Below are 18005 nucleotides of genomic sequence, written 5' to 3' on the forward strand. Positions count from 1 at the left end.
CCTTGACTCATTCAGAAATATTGACCTTGCCTTCCTGCTGTCCTCAGGCCAGGGCAGGTCAGCCCCACGCCACAGGACTAGAGACTCAGAGCTCTTCTCCATCTTGATGGCCACTCTGACCCAGGGGCCTCCACTAGGCAAACATAAATTTACATTTCAAGAGGCAAGTACCAATTTCTTTCCAGAGAGTGTTGACTTTTAGTGTTGAAATGATTAAAATGCTGAGTAATGGTCAGATAAATACTTATAATCACAGTGCTCTTAACAGACACAACAAACAAACACTGCTAAACGCTTGTCATTTTTCATCTCTGGGCATCTTCACACCACCCATGTGGCCTCTGTCAGACCTTCTAGGACCTGCAGGCTTGCCCAGCCCTGACTCCTCCTGGCCGCCCCTACCTGACACCCACCTCACCCACCTAGCTGTGGGGTCAGCTGCATCTCTAGCCTGGTAGACAACTGCCTGGCCCTCCTGTAGCCCCTCTCTTGCAACCTGGCCTGTTTCTGCCCCTTCCATAGCCCCTTTCCCAGAGTTTGGCCTGACTTATTCTGAGTCAGACTGTCTTGGGTTGGAATCCCAGCTCTACTTCTTTTTCCTTGGGGAAGCAGCCATGGACTGGTCCATCCTGAAGAAACAGCTTGAAATTTAGAGATTTTGACTCATGATTTTGAATTTGGCGTCTGTGTGAATTTGGTCAAACCGCTTAGTCTGACATAAAATAAGGCCTTTAACCCCATTCTGCTTCCCCAGGAATGTTATGAGAAGGATATCAAAAGTAAAAATGGGAGTGTTGATCAAAAACCTGCAGTCAAAAACCACCAGCAGCATACTTGTAGTCAAACGAAGTCAATTTTTTTGGTACTCCTTACAACAAGGGAGACGGCACAACACAGGAAATAATGGGGCCTTTCAGTAGCAGTTTGTCAGGAGGGGATTTTTATGGAATATGGGCTTGTGCTTTGGGATTTTGAGGAAGACTCAAGGAAGTGGAAGTCTGGCCTGGACAGGGTGCTGTCAGGACATGGGGGTAATCCTATGATTGGGTATCTTGACAACTTTTTTCTAGAACTGGAGAGGAACTGGGGTGGGGGCAAAGATGTATTTGGTAGAGAAGCAGCAGTTAGTTACTCATGCTGGCCGAGAGAGGGGCATGTGGGTCATTTCTGTGGTTTGCATAGTGCCCCTTCCTATCTGTGCTCAACATGATTTCTGAGGGTCTAGATTTTGTCTCATTCCATCACCGTCACTGTGACCTCTGATGTTCTGAGTGTTCATGGTAAGAAGGGAACACCTAGCTGAACTGGGAGAGCCTGGCCAGCTCCCTGCAGAAAGCTACGGGGCTGCTTTTCTCTTTCTGGGCAATGTCCTTTGGGGCGACTTGCCTTGGGCAGCAGGAGAGTGTTGCTATGCTTCCCCTTTCTGATCTCCATGCTGATGCTTATTTTCCTGTACTGTACTGTCCTATGTTTCCTCTCATACCATTTCTTCTTTGCTCTCCTTTGGTCATGGACTCTATGAGAATCTGAAAATGTCATAGACCTTCTTTTTGACAAAGACAAATGATACACACACAACCTTTTGCATGGAACATCAGGGGGTTTGTAGACCCTACAGCCATGGACTGGGAGGTAAGAGCATGTCACATCTGGCCACTTGATCTAGTCCTTCTTATCTGTGACACGGTCCTGAACCAGGATTTGTTCCTAGTTCAAAGCATGCAATCTAGAGCCAGACAGACTGGGCTTGAATCCTGACCCTACATTTAGTTATTGTGTAACCCTGAGAAAGGTATTGACCTCTCTGTGCTTCTGTTTCCTCATCTATAAATTTTTTTAAAAAGTGTCTACTTCATGGACTCATTGGGATGAGTATATATAAAACAACTAGAATAGGGCCCATTGCAGAGCAAACATGACATGCATTAGCTCTTAGCTTACATTAAGGTGAGTTCTTCAAGGCTCAGCCTATTTATTTCTAATGATCTTTTAAACATGTCAGTATTTTTACATAAAAAAATATGCCTTCTCTGATATAGGGAAAGTTTTACTTAATCCTTTCCAATATTCTTGTCTGGCTTTTCTTCTTCTTGCCATATTATAATGACTAGGTCCTCTAGAAAAATGTTGAATAGAAGTAAAATGTAGAGATATTTTTTAAGTGCTAAAATTGCGTGTGCTTGACCAGTAGGATTATGTCAGCTATTAGATTTTTACTGATGTTCATAGAAGATGGCTCCCTCTACTCCAAGTTTGCTAGAGTTTTTATCATGAAAGAATATTGAATTTCGTTATAATTTTTTAATCTATTGAAATGAACAAATGATTTTTCTCCTCTAATTTCTTAATATAGTGGATTTCAATAATTGATTTTTAAATGTCAACTTGCTATTATAGTAAACTATTTTTTATAAAAAGAAAAGTTATTATTATATTTATTTCTGGGATAAACATGGCTTGATCATGATATGTTATGTTTGTCACAGGTTGTTGGAAACATTAGGTAGTATTTTGTTAAGAATTTTTACTAACATATTCATGAGCAATATTTTGTATTGTTTCCAGGTTTTGATGTCACAGTTATCCTGCCTTTATCAATGAATTGGGAAATATTTCTTATTCTTCTTTCTGAAAAAGTTTGTGTAAGCTTCATTTTATTTCTTCCTTAATGTTTAATAGAATTCAGTTGTAAAACCATCTGCGTCTAGAGTTTTCTTTGTGTCAAGTTTTGATAAGAAATTCACTTTCTTTGGTAGATATAAAGCTACTCAGACTTTTCTATTTGATCTTATATCATTTTTGTTATATTTTATTTTTCAAGGAATCTAACCTGGCAAATTTATTGACATAAAGTTGTTCACAGTCATTCCTTATTATGCTTTTGATATCCATTAGAATCAGTAATGATATCCCCTTTTCATTCCTGATATTGCTAATTAGTTTTCTCAATTATTTTCTTGATATATCTTGCTACATATTTGTAAATTGTATTAATCTTTGCAAGAGCCAACTTTGGTTGTTCTTTGTTAATTTTCTCATTTGTCTTACAACTTTCTGTACAATTAATTTCTGCTCTTTTATTATTTCCTTCCTTCTACTTACTTTTAATTAATTTGATCATATTTTTCTAATTTCTTAAAATGGATAATTAGATCATTTATATCATGCCTTTTCCCATTCTAATATAAGCATTTAAAGCTCTAAATATCCCCTATTAGAATGGCTTTAGCTGTATCTCACAAATTTAAATCTCATTTTCATTATGATCCAGTTCCAAATATTGCCTAATTTCTCTTTTTATTTCTTCTTTGACCATGGATTATTTAGGACTTACTTGCTTAAATGAGACATATATTATTCTGGCATCCAGTTAAGTTACTTGTAAATGGTTCGTATTTTTTCAAGTCTAGCTTCTATGGGGGACTGGAGCACTATTTGGTCTAGAGCAAATCATTCACTCCTATTGAATACTCTTCCATGAATTAAGGGTTTTTCTAGCCTGGCTAGTTGGTACAGGCTCTGTTCTCAGGCCTGTGTGAGTGCTGGGCACTATTCACTCTAATTTTTTCAGACGATTCTTTCCCTGGCTTTGCGTAGAATCCTCACAGGCACAAACTGGTAAGAATTCTGGAAAATCCTTGAAGTTTGGAATCCTTTCTCTGTGCAGTGTTCTTTGCTTTGATATTCTTTCCTATGGCCTCTATATGTCTATATCTCCATGATCCCCAGCTCTGTAATTCTCTTTGTGAGTTTTGGAGAGTGTTTTTAATTGGGATAAAAAAATCACATGAGCTATAAAGAAATAAGCATAAAGAACATTTATATTTTCTCCTTACTATTCATGATAGCGGTTTTAAAAGAAAAGATGACTCTACTGTCACACCTTGATTTCATTTTATTATTATTAAAATCATTATCATTATTATCATTATGATGATGAGGAGGACAATATTATTCCAGTTGCATGACCACCTCATTTGTGGTGACATTTCTTTTCAAGACAGCAGAGGGTGCTCTTCTATTAAGATATTACACTATCCACCAGGAAATCTGTTTCAAGACGTTTATGGAATAGCAAGAAATATATTTTAATAAAATTATTATCTTTATGGTTTTCTTCAATTTGCTATTTTCAAAGGAGATAATTTCTTGAATTTAGGCATCATTAGTGGTATTCCTGTCCATCCAATCATCCTTTAAAATGTAGTGAAAGCTACAGACCTGCTAAGAAAAATGATCTACTCACATATACATTAAAAAAAAAAAAATGATGAAGAATTTAAGGAGATACTAAAAAAAGTTGGAATTTTTCCAAACCATACCCAATAATTTTTCAGAGCCAGTTTTAAAAATAACATTTCTCTTATAGAAAATTTCAAACATAAAAAAGTAGAAAAAATAAAATGATGAACTTATAATCCCTCATTCTTCTCCACTACCAACCCCCCTCAAACACACACTGGATGATCCTGAACACAGTTCCAATCATCATATTAATCCTGTCATAAATTTTGTATGTATCTAAAAAGGATAAGAACTTAAACAAAACCATAACCAGATAGTACCAGTATCACACCTTAAAAAAACGAACAATAATTCCTTAATATTATCAAACATCATTATAATTTTTCACAATTTTTTACATTTATTGGTTCAATGTATCTAGACAAAGGTGTACACACTGCATTTGATTATTATGTCTCTGAGTCACTTTTAATTTATAGGTCACTTCTCTTTTTTTTCCTTTCGAATTTTTTTAAAGAAATTAAATTTACCTTATTGAGCCTTGCTACTCAAAGTGTGGTCCATGGATCAGCAGCATTGGTAACTCCTGAAAGCTTATTATAAGTAAGAATCTCAAGCCCACCCCAAATTACTAAATCAGAATTTGTATTTTAACAAGGTCTTTGGGCAGCTTATACATATGTTAAAGTTTGTGAGGTACTTCTGTAGAGTTTCTTACAGTACAGACTACAGTGTATTAACAACTCTGATGTCATTTAGCATGCTCCTCTGTCTCTTGCATTTCTCATTAACTGTAATTAAATTTGGAAGATTGAACTGATTGAATTTTAACTTCTTGACAGGACTACTTCTAAGTGTTTTGTGTATTTTACTGGGAGGATCAAAATGTTCAGTTTTATCACTTTTTATGTTAGCTGTCACTGATCATCATTGTCTTTGCCTATTAATTTATTTAAAGGTTTACAAAATGATATGGTAATTTTATCATTCTTTTTTTTATTAACTGAGACAATTTTATAAGGAGAAAATTCTTCCACATCTACTATTTTATTGCATTTGATCTAAAATTTACACAGAAAATATAAGTTAAGTGTTTACCCTCTCCCTTCCCCCTGCTTTTTAATCAGTTTTCAGAATAATAAATTAGTGCCCAAGTATGTTCCAAAGATGTCCAAAATTGGCATGGTTTTTTTTTGAAGTATAATTATGAACTCATAGGATTTTTAAAATTATACTGGATGGATTAATTGACCAAATGTTATTATTGATTATTCAGTTATTTTGTTAATTATTCAGTTGTTAGTCTTACCGATTCTCAATTTGTCCCAATTTTTGCTATTGAGATACACTTCATGCTGTCTCCTGATTCCTTTTGACATGACGATTCTCTCAATATTCTTTGATAGTTTTCCTTGCTTTCTGTTATCACAAAATATTCCAGGCTTATCTTGTACATTTCCTGTCCCAGTCCTGAAATCAACCATTTTTCCAAGGACTGTTAGTTTGATTTAGTAGGAAATTTAGTAGGTATTTAGAGATGAGAATATGTGCACTAATGGTGCTCATGGCTACTGAATAGCCATTGTTTATTGTTTCTAGGATGTTTTAGTGAACAGTACAAAGAAATGCACATTTATAAGAATATATATCTTGAGTTTATATAAATAATTTCAAATACAAATTTATTAATACAGAATTTTTGGTTAACTTCTCTAATTTTATAGTTATACCCTTTTTATTATGAAAACTCTTAATTCTTTTTTTTTTTTTTTTTTTAGAGGCTCTTTCCTTTATTTTTTTTTTTTAATTAATTAATTTATTTATTTATGGCTGTGTTGGGTCTTCGTTTCTGTGCGAGGGCTTTCTCTAGTTGTGGCAAGCGGGGGCCACTCTTCATCGCGGTGCGCGGGCCTCTCACTATCGCGGCCTCTCTTGTTGCGGAGCACAGGCTCCAGACACGCAGGCTCAGCAGTTGTGTCTCACGGGCCCAGTTGCTCCGCGGCATGTGGGATCTTCCCAGACCAGGGCTCGAACCAGTGTCCCCTGCACTAGCAGGCAGACTCTCAACCACTGCACCACCAGGGAAGCCCGAAAACTCTTAATTCTTAATGATATTAACATAATCATTTATAGTTTTATCCTACTACACTTACAAAATTGTATTAGAATAATAATACAAAATTATTACTAATAATATAATTATTGAAAACAGTTTTAAGTTTTTTGTTTTCTTTTCTTAGGATATATCCTACTAAAAATGTACAGTCAAATTACCGTGCTTTAAAGTAATCTGAAATAATTCCCATTTATGCAATTATGCCACCAACTCAACACAGTCAGGTTTATTTATTTCATTTTGCTTTTTATTTTTAGGAATGTTTTTTATTTTCATTTTGATTTAATTTTGTCTTACAGATGTAGATAATTTTCACTGTTCCAAAGTCAAATAACAAAACTAGATATATTCTATTTTTAAAAAAATATTCCTGGGTTGATTTTACAACAGAGAACAACAGCTAAGTCAGGTCAAAAGTGTACATGTTCCAGGGCAAAATGCAGCCAAAATAGGAAACCTGGGCTTTTTTCTTGTTCCTTAAAATGAGATGCAGGACAGCTAAACTTATTTTCTACAACATACACTAATTATTTTAGAAAGTATTTGTATATGTAATTTACAGTCTTTTGCTAGGCCGTGAACAAACCATGAGACATGCTGTGAACAATCCTGCCACACTGATGGGGGCTTAGTTCATGAAGGGAAGAGAGGCAAGTCTATATTATGTATATCATACTTAATGAATATATTATATATAATTATTTCATCTTTCTATTTATTTTTTTTCTCTTCATTAAAATGAGAAAGTTGAGTCAGGTGATCTTTTAAATCCTTTTCAGCAGTGAAATTTTGCTCTATTCTAACTGTGGTAGGCAGTTTCCAAAGACGGCCACCATCAGTGCCTTCCCTCCCTGTAGGAGCATACTGCTCCTCACACTGAAATGGAATCTAATTCCCTTCTCTTTGAATCTGGGCTGGCCTTAGTGACTTCCTTGGCCTATAGAATATGGTAGAAGTCAAGTTCTAGTACTCCCAAGGAGGAGTCATAAGAAACCTTGCAGCTTCAGCCTATGACTCTTGAAACACTAGTCTGGAGGAAGCCAGTCTCCAAGTAAGAAATCCAGTTATCCTGGGACTATCCTGCTGCGAGGAAGCCCAAGCAAGCTGCATGGAGCAAATACATGGAGAAACAGAAATGCCCAGCCAGCCCTCATCTGTTCCTCTCATCTCAGCTTAGGCATCAGACATGTGAGTTTAAAAGCCTCATTATCTATCAAGCTTAGTCAAGCCTTCAGATGACTCCAGCCTCACCTGCCATCTGACAGCAACCACATGAGAGACTCCAAGCAACAACTGTCCAACTGATCCCAGTTAACCCACAGAAACACAAAAAATACTAATAAATTATTGTTTTAAGCTCTAATTCTTGGGGTGAAATTGGTACAACAGTAGACAAGCAAGATGACATATGATAATTGTTATAAGAAAAAGTAATCAAAATGCACAAAAGAAGACAAGACTAATTTTGACTGTGGGGAATGAGGACTATTTTTTAGCAGAGAAGGTATCTGAGTTAGGTCTTGAGGGTAAGAAAACACCTTGCGGAAACACATGGGGACAGAAGTATATATAGAATTTCTGGTGAAGGCTTATTATCAAGAGCCCTTTAATATAAAGTTTAAAAATAAAATATATGACTATTTCTTATTGTTTCAAGAACATACCATAAAATTTAAAAAAAAAAACTCAATGAAATCGAAATATAGTCCAATTGCATATTCATTTCCTTATGGTGGGTCTGATTTTAACTAAGAATAACATGTAGAGTATTGAATGAAGAGCACTGTCCACATAACTTTCAAATAGTTTTTTAATTCATGTTATTTCTCTCAGCCCCTCCCCTTTATATAAGACAGAATTGGACACTTGCCTTGAGTGCTGATATTCTAGTTTCACATGCTTAGAATCCAGATAAGTAGATATAAATTGCTTATATTTTGGAAAAAAATCACTGAGTCTGATTAAGCTCCAAGAAAGACCATCCCATCTCTGCCTGGACTAGGATGTGAGCGATAACTTTAGGTATCAACTTTTGTTCTGCTTTGTTTTGTTTTAGTTTATCAGTGTATCATGCATATTTTTCATGTCATTAAATGTTGTTGTGAAAAATGATTTATATTGGCTAAGTATTATCCCATCCTTGTGCCTTTATCACATATAACCATTCCCCCATAGATGGACATTTAAGTTATGACTTTTTCTTTTTTTATAAATAATTTGTGATGACCATCCTACAGCAAACAAGTTGTGCACATTCATGATTTTTTCCTTAGGAAATTAATAGATGATCTCAATGTACCTTTTAATCCTGAGTGTCTATGAAAAGAAATAAAAGACATAAAATAATAAAATTGGCTATAGTTGAGGATAGATAGTAATTTAAAACACAATATCACCATCCTTTTCCCCTACTCTCTTCCACTTGGTTCCAGACATAGTGCTATAAATCTTAAAATAAAAAAAAAAAACATATTTGAAAGAGTTGAATTTTAAAAGTTCTGAATTACAGATTCTACAATCTGGAGTCAAACTTTGTAATAATTACTCTGAAATACTTTTAGGTAGTTTAGTATACAGCACATTCTTTCAGAACTACTGGCTTAAGACCTAACTATACTGGAGCCCTGATATATATATATATATATATATATATATATGGAACAAAATATTCAGGTAAAATTTCCTAAATAATTATAGGCCACACACTATCCTTAGTATTCTCAAAATTGATGCTGATAATTATAGATTTATCACCCTGTGTTTTATTTCCAGGTCTCTGACACAGGGACATTTGCTGTGTTTTTTTCTTTCCCTTTTTTTCTCCTATGCACTGATTTTGCAGAAATTGCCTTCATCTTTATCACTCTTCATCATATGTAATTTTCAAGTCTTATTGCGGCAATAAAAGTATTTCATGCAGGTTTTTAAAAAAATTAAGTTCTTTGTTAAGAGTTCTTCAAGACATAAATTCAAAGGAATGGTACAGCTGGTGATTTTAGGCTTTAGACATATTAGTTGGAACAGATGATTTGGTGCCAGTTGGTATTTAGAGCACATCATGAAGAAAGGACAAACTTTGCAAAAACAAAACTGTTCCAGGTCCTTAGAGCTAGAAAAGAAATGATTCTTAGGACTTACTATCATCAATGGTCCATGATATCCAAAATCACCTAGAACTAGGCACTCAAATTCTCCAGCATTCACTCTCCTTTTTTAATTCAGTAGATATCTGGAGAAAGTGATATCCAGTTTTACCAATTTCATATTATTATCCTAATTTACTAATAAGAAAGCTAAGGTTAGAGCAGGGGTCCCCAACTCCCAGGCCACGGACCACTACCAGTCCATGGCCTGTTAGGAACCAGGCCACATAGCAGGAGGTGAGCAGTGGGCAAGTGAGTGAAGCTTCATCTGTATTTACAGCTGCTCCCCATCACTCACATTACTGCCTCAGCTCCGCCTCCTGTCAGATCAGCACTGGCATTAGATTCTCATAGGAGCGTGAACCCTATTATGAATTGCGCATGCGAGGGATCTAGGTTGTATGCTCCTTAGGAGAATCTAATGCCTGATGATCTGAGGTGGAGCTGAGGCAGTGATGCTAGCACTGGGGAGTGGCTGCAAATACAGATTATCATTAGCAGAGAGGTTTGACTGCACTGAGACCACAATAAATCAATTGCTTGCAGACTCATATCAAAACCCTATCAGTGAGTGGCAAGGGAAAACAAGCTCAGGGCTCCCACTGATTCTGCATTATAGTGAATTGTATAATTATTTCATTATATATTACAATGTAATAATAATAGAAATAAAGTGCACAATAAATGTAATGTGCTTGAATCATCCCAAAACCTTTCCCCTTCCCTGGTCTGTGGAAAAATTGTCTTCCACAAAACTGGTCCCTGGTCCTAGAAAGTTTGGGGACCACTGGGTTAGAGGGTCTAAGTGACTTCCCAAGTTCACCAACTAGCAAGTAACAGAATCAGACTTGAAGCTAGGCCATTCTGACTCCAGAGCCTGAACTCAGAAACTCTACTCTCTAAACACTCTGATCCAGGCTCCTCAATCATTGCCTAATGTGCCAGAACTTAATGTCTTAATGCCAGTCAAAATTAAATACACTAATTTAAAATCTGTTATTTATTGTTGTGTTAAAATAAATGTAAATTGGTGAATATTAATTGACAGTTTTTCATGTCTTAGATGTTTTTTCATTATTTAAAAAAATCTAAAATAAGTTGCATTGAGAAACCAACATTTGAAATGAAACATAAAAATCAATCATTGTCAGTACTGTATACCAAATGCTATTTACCTTTATCTATATGCTAGAAAAAGTAATCTTGAATTACCAACATGGAGTTGAAAAACAAGAAATAAAGGACTTTAGGAGCTTTTTAGAACAATGACATCATCAACAACAACAATCTAATCTACTGATGTTCCACAGTATTTTTTTAGTATCTTTCTTCATTGTCATGGTAAAATTTATATCACCTTAACAATATAAACCTCCATTATTATTGTACCATAAAATAGAAACTTTAAGTGTTTTGAAATTAGTCAAAAAGCCAAAGCTTGTCTTATCATTTACTTTTAATTCAGTATGCTTTAAGAGCAATTAACCTAAAGGCAAATTTTTGGTTGGCATTTGCCATCATCATTATCTACTTTCTTCAAAAATAGTCATAAAATGTACAGGCTGACCTTTATTTAGTATTTAAATATTGTCATTTATTCTGGGATTTTCTTGTTTCCATGAGAATTAATTTCATTTAATGTTCTTCTTTCCTGATATACAGATATATCCCAGATAAGTATTTGTAATATCTGATAAAAAAATGTTAGTAGTAATTTCCTCTCTAGTTATTTTGTATCTCTTTTAAAATATACTGCTGTAGTATGTGAGCAACTTTAACAGAAATTCTCAAAATTCAGTTCTATAAGCATCATATCCCTTATTAAAATCTAACATATGAGAATTATGGTATCATTTTAAAAAAATCAATGTTGACAAATGTGAAATAGATAGCTAATGGGAAGCAGCTGCATAGCACAGGGAGATCAGCTTGGTGCTTTGTGACCACCTAGAGGGATGGGATAGTGAGGGAGGGAGGGAGGCGCAAGAGGGAGGGGATATGGGGATATATGTATACATATAGCTGATTCACTTAGTTATACAGCAAAAAGTAACACAACATTGTAAAGCAATTATACTCCAATAAAGATGTTAAAAAAAAAAATCAAGGTTGAACCACTAAAAAAATGAATTTTAAGGGACTTCTGTGTCAAGAAAAATGGGATAAAAGTACTTTTCTCGGGCTTCCCTGGTGGCGCAGTGGTTGAGAATCTGCCTGCTAATGCAGGGGACACGGGTTCGAGCCCTGGTCTGGGAAGATCCCACATGCCGCGGAGCAACTAGGCCCGTGAGCCACAACTACTGAGCCTGCGCGTCTGGAGCCTGTGCTCTGCAACAAGAGAGGCCGCGATTGTGAGAGGCCCGCGCACCGCGATGAAGAGTGGCCCCCGCTTGCCGCAACTAGAGAAAGCCCTAACACAGAAACGAAGACCCAACACAGCCAAAAATAAAAATAAATAAATAAATTAAAAAAAAAAAAAAAAAAGTACTTTTCTCTATTCCTTCTGTTAAGTACAGCTAAAAACCCTGAACATTATGTGTAAAACAAACATAAGAAGACTCTGAAAGGTGGAGAGAAAAAGGCCAGCCAGCTAGGAAACTCAGTGACCTACAGAACAGTACAGCATTAAATTTCCTAAGTTTTCTTTTTGTTTCATACTTTCTGGACAGGGTGCCAAAGAAAATGACACCCTGGAAATGCAAATGAGTACACAAAAAAGCCCCCTCAAAAGTCAAATGCTCTGAGACAAAGGATCAGGATAGGGGTAGCCTAGCAAGACAGAAAATTTTTAGACAAATAACTGCTCTATTTCAGCCAAACACCACAGAAAAAACAGGGGCTACACCCAAAAGCCAAGGCCAAGTAGGAGTTTAGACTTCTCCCTTTCTCGGCTACAATGAGATGCTCCAACCTCCCTGCTGGGGTGGTGTCAGCGAAAATCCAAGAGACCCAGAATTTTCATCCCCATGTGACAGTAACAAGCTCAAACATCCAAGGTGTCACGGAGGCCACATGGGGAGCCTGGACTTCCACTCCTCCCTTGTAGTAACAAAGTGTGTCCTCTCTCTCCTGCCAGGATGGTATCAGAGGAGGTCTAATGGAGAGTCAGAACTTTCACCATTTCTAGAAGTAGCAGGACCATCTTTACCACATAGTGTCAGTGGATGGCACATGGCAGCCTTGACTCTCCTCAGAGATATCAGCAGAGGCTTACTGGGAAGCCAGAAGTTCCACTGCCATCCAGTAGCAACAAGGACATCCCCTGGAAGGTATAAACAGAGGCTGGGCTAGGAACTTGGACTTCTACCCCAATTGGCAATAAGAGGTGGTGTCTACTCTTCCCTTTACCAGAGTGGTGTCAAAGGAGGCCTGCTAAAACAAAACATTAAAATAAGACCTTGAGTCTCATAAAAATAACACCACGAATGCCCAGGTTTCAATTGAAAATCACTCTTCACACCAAGAACCAGAAAAATTCTAACATGAATGAGAAAAGACAATCAACAGACAACATCAAAATGGTACAGATGTTAGAATTATCTGCAAGGATTTTTGCAGCCATAATAAAAATGTTTCAATGAGCAATACAAACATGCTTGAAATAAATTTTACCAAGAAATAAAAAGTCTTAGAAAAAACAGAAGATATAAAAAGAGCCAAATGAAAATTTCAAAAATGAAAAAATAAAATAACTAAGATTTTTTTTAAAAGCTCTCAAGGAATGACCTCAAAAGTAGAATGCAGAGTTTAGATGAATCAGGGAACTTAAAGATAAAACAACAGAAATTACCCAATCTTAACAATAAAGACAAAATAGACCAACAAAGAAAGAAAAGAGCCTTAGGGAACTGTGGGACCACACAAAAGATCTAACATTTACGTCATCAGAGTCCAGGAAGGAGAAAAATAAAAGAGAAGAGATGAAAAGATATTTGAAGAAATAATGGTTGACAATTTCTTAAATTTGACAAAGGCATAAAAAATGAATTCAAAAATCTGAATGAATCCTAAGCAGAATAAATCAAAGAAATCTACACTAAGGCCATCATAGTCAAACTTGTCAACACAAAAGACAACATAAAAATCCTCAAAGCAGAGAAAGAGAAATGATACATTATCTATAGGGAAAAATAATTAGATTTTTCATTAGAAACCATGGATACCAGAAAGAAGTGGCACAGCATTTTTTAAGTGCTAAAAAATCCAACTTTTAACACTGAAATCTATATCCAGTGAAAATATCCTTTAAGAATGAAGAAAAAATCCGGGCTTCCCTGGTGGCACGGTGGTTAAGAATCCACCTGCCAATTCAGGGGACGTGGGTTCAATCCCTGGTCCAGGAAGATCCCATATGCTGTGGGGCAACTAAGCCCGTATACCACAACTATTGAACCCGCGCTCCACAACTACTGAAGCCTGCATGCCCTAGAGCCTGCGCACTGCAACTACTGAGCCCATGTGCCACAACTATTGAAGCCTGTGTGCTCTAGGGCCTGTGTGCCACAACTACTGAGCCCACGTGCTGCAACTACCAAAGCTCGCATGCCTAGAGCCCATGATCCACAACAAGAGAAGCCACCGCGATGAGAAGCCCGCTCACAACAACGAAGAGTAGCCCTGGCTCGCCACAACTAGAGAAAGCCCGTGCACAGCAACGAAGACCAAATGCAGCCAAAAAATAAATAAAATTTAAAAAAAAAAAGAATGAAGGGAAAATCAAGACTTTTTCACATGAAGCAAAGATAAGAGAATTTGTCACCTAAAAGAATGACTAACATAACTGTCCTCTAGACAAAAGAAAAATTTTTTTAAATCTTAGGACATCAGGACGGTAGAAAGAAAAACAGAAAAAGTAAAAATGCATTTCCTCTCCTCTTGAATTTTTTAAATGATGTTTGATGGTTGAAGCAAAAATTATAATGCTGTTTGATGTGGTTCTCAATGTATATAAAGGAAATACTTAAAATAATTATAAATAGGGGAGGTTAAAGAAAGGTAAGGTTTCTACATTTTACTTAAATTGATAAAATATTGATACCAATAGACCATGATATGTATATACAATGTAATACCTAAAACGCTAGATAAATCAAAATGGAATTCTAAAAAAAAGTTCAGTTTAATTCACCAACAAGAAGGCATGAAAACAAAACAAAGAAATGAAAAATAGAACAGAAAATAAAAGAGATAATAGCAGATTTAAAACCTAACAAATCAATACTTACATTAAGTGTAAATGATGTAAATACAATCAAAAGACAGTTGCAGAGTTTGCAGAGTGTATTGAAAAATATCACCTATCTGTTGTCTACAGAAAACTCACATCAAATGTAATGATATAGGCAAGTAGAAAGAAAGATAATAGAAAAAGATATATCATGCAAATATTAATTTAAAAAAAGCAAGAGTGACTAGATTAATAGCAGGTAAAGTAGGTATCAGATTAAAAAAAATACCAGAAATAGAGAGGGACATTACATAATGATAAAGGGTCTATTCATCAATAATACATAGCAATCCTAAGTGCATTTGCACAAAACATCAGAGCTACTAAATGTGAGGCAAAAACTGACAGAACAGAAAGGAGAAACAGACAAATCCACAAATCAACATCCTTCTTCAAACAACTGATAGAACAACTAGACAGAAATCAGCAAGGATACAGAAGTACTCAACACCACCATCAACGAACAGGGTCTTATCAACACTTATAGAACACTCCACTCTAGAACAGCAAAATGCAGTCAGTCGTCCCTCAATATCTGAGGGCTATTGATTTCAGGACCATCCATAGATACCAAAATCCAAGGACGCTCAAGTTCCTTATATAAAATGGTGTAGTATTTGCATGTAACCTACATATCCTCCTGTCTACTTTAAATCATCTCTAGATTACTTAAAATGCCTAATACAGTGTGAATACTATGTAAATGGTTGTAAATAAAATGTAAATGCTACATAGATAGTTGTAAATACAAAATAAATTCTATGTAAATAGTTGCTGATAAGAGACAAATTCAAGTTGTGCTTTTTGGAAATTTCTGGAGTTTTTTTTATTTTTAATATTTTCTATCTAAAGTTAGTTGAATACATGGATGTGGAACCCATGGATAAGGAGGGCTGACTATACTTTTCAAGCACCCACAAGATATATATGAAGATAGGCTGTATCCTGGGTCATAAAACAAACCTTAACATTAAAAAAAAATTGAAATCATACAAAGCGTGTTATTCAACCACAATGAACAAATTGGAAATCAATAGCTGAAGAGTAATGGGAGGGACTTCCCTAGCTGTCCAGTGGTTAAGACTTCGCCTTCCAATGCAGGGGGTGCAGGTTCAATCCCTGGTCAGGGAGCTAAGATCCCACATCCCTCGGGGAAAAAAAAAAACCCAAAAACATAAAACAGAAGCAATATTGTAACAAACTCAAACACTTGAAAAATGGTCCACATCAAAAAAATCTTAAAGAAAAGAATAATGGGAAAATCTCTCAATGCTTGGGCAAAACAAATATTAAAAAAGCTTGGTGAATATGTTCATGTCTGTTACTATTTTCTGTTATGTTTAGGAAGTCCCAGAAATGTCATTTAATTTTAAAAATTAGTGCATTTATTCCTATATGATAAATTTATGTGTTCATATCATTACATTAATTAGTAAATTTGTTACTTTATATCTATGGCTATTGAAATATATATAACTATATTTTATCAAAGTCATCTAAGTAATATACAAGGAGTACCTACAATGTGTTAAGTACTACTTAAGATGCATAGGATACTGCAGTGGGGAATATAAAAATAGGAAATCCTTGCTATTGAGGGGCTTGTATTCCAGTGGAGATAATGTGACTATCAGATTCATTAATTAACTGATTCATTAACTAATAAAATGGTAAGATAGATGGTGATAGCAATATGGAAAAATTTAAAAATAGGGCAGAATAACTGAGACTGAGAGCAGGGGATAGAAGCAGGGAAACAGATTACAATATTAAAATAAAAGTGGTCATGGTAGGCTTCCTTGAGGTGGTAAAATCTGAGCAAAAACTTGAAGGAGGTGTATATAATTAGCAAGCAGTTTATGGGGGGGTGAGTATTCCAATCAGGGGCTTGGCATCCAGACAAGCATCCAGACAAGTAGGTAGCACGGGGGCAGAATAGACGGATTGAAATGGGTCAGAGGAAGAGGAGATGAGGAGGTCAGGAAGGCATAGGCAGTGAGATGTTTTAGGCCTTGTTAGCCTTTGAAAAGACTTTTACTTGGCTTTTACTCTGAGGTCAAAGAGAAGCCATTACAAAGTTCTGAGGCAGAGGACTAACATAATCTAAATTACATTTGAAAAGACACTCTGGTAAGATTAGAAGCAAGGGAACATGTCAGGAGCTCCTGCAGTTAATCCAGCCCAGGGATGACGGTGGCCTGGACCAGCATGAGGACACTGAGGTAGTGTAAGTATACTACCTCGTATAAAACAAATATGTGTGAAAATATAATGAAATTATGAATTCTATGAAAAAAATTGATTGTTTTACTTTTGCTGTGGGCAAGATGCAGGTAGGCCTCCAAAACTGATTTTGAATTCTAGGTCTAGTTATCTGTGCAAATGTAATGTCTGTACACTTTATTTGCATAATCAGTTAAATGAGAATGTTTCCTAAGGGGTTTCTAAATTCCCTTTCAGCTTTGAGATTTACAAAATAGGTTATTATTCTGAGTGAGCCAAAAGTAACTTTAGTCAGAATAGATGCTGTCAGGCAACTCTGTAATTTTTCATTCTTTTAGTACTCATTTATAGCATAGTAGATAGCAGACTATGAACCTCTTGGAAGTGAAGTAAGGAAAATATACAGAAAATATTGGCCTTCTTTTCATAGTACTAGACATTAGGATTGTCCTGTTTTGAATAGGCAATGGTCTTTCATCTTCTTTGTTGCTCTGTCATAAAATTATGATTTATTCCTCGTTTGCTATCTCTAGTTCCAGTATTATGTTTCTCAAAACATTATGGTCAACATGGACCAGAACTGAAAGATTTAATGCTAAGTAATATTTTAGTGTAACTAGAAAAATGTACAAAGCACTAATTTTGTCATGTTCTCCTCCAGACATTCTCATGGTTTTCCCCATTATGTGAGATATATTTAACTGAACCAGCTAAGTGTAACTAAAACTGTTCATCACTCAGCAAATATCTATTGAATCCTTATTATGTAGCAAGCACAGTCCTAATCAGTAGGGAAGCTATGCTGAGCTGCGATCCCTTCTCTTAAGAGTCTCACTGTGTGATCAGGAAGACAATTTAATATACATCTAAATATAATGTATGTGATTAAGTGCTACTGTGAGAGGCAGTACAATGAAAGTGAGCTCCAGCACTTAGATGTGACAGTGTGCCATGCATGCAACTTCTCCAGGCCTCAGTATCTTCACCTAGAAATAAAGATATAAGGGTTCTTTCAAGATTGAATGAGAGTACTACGTGCATGGCCCATAAT

The sequence above is a fragment of the Balaenoptera borealis genome (assembly GCF_965194805.1).
Source record: "Balaenoptera borealis genome assembly, chromosome: 10".
Lineage (NCBI taxonomy): Eukaryota > Metazoa > Chordata > Mammalia > Artiodactyla > Balaenopteridae > Balaenoptera > Balaenoptera borealis.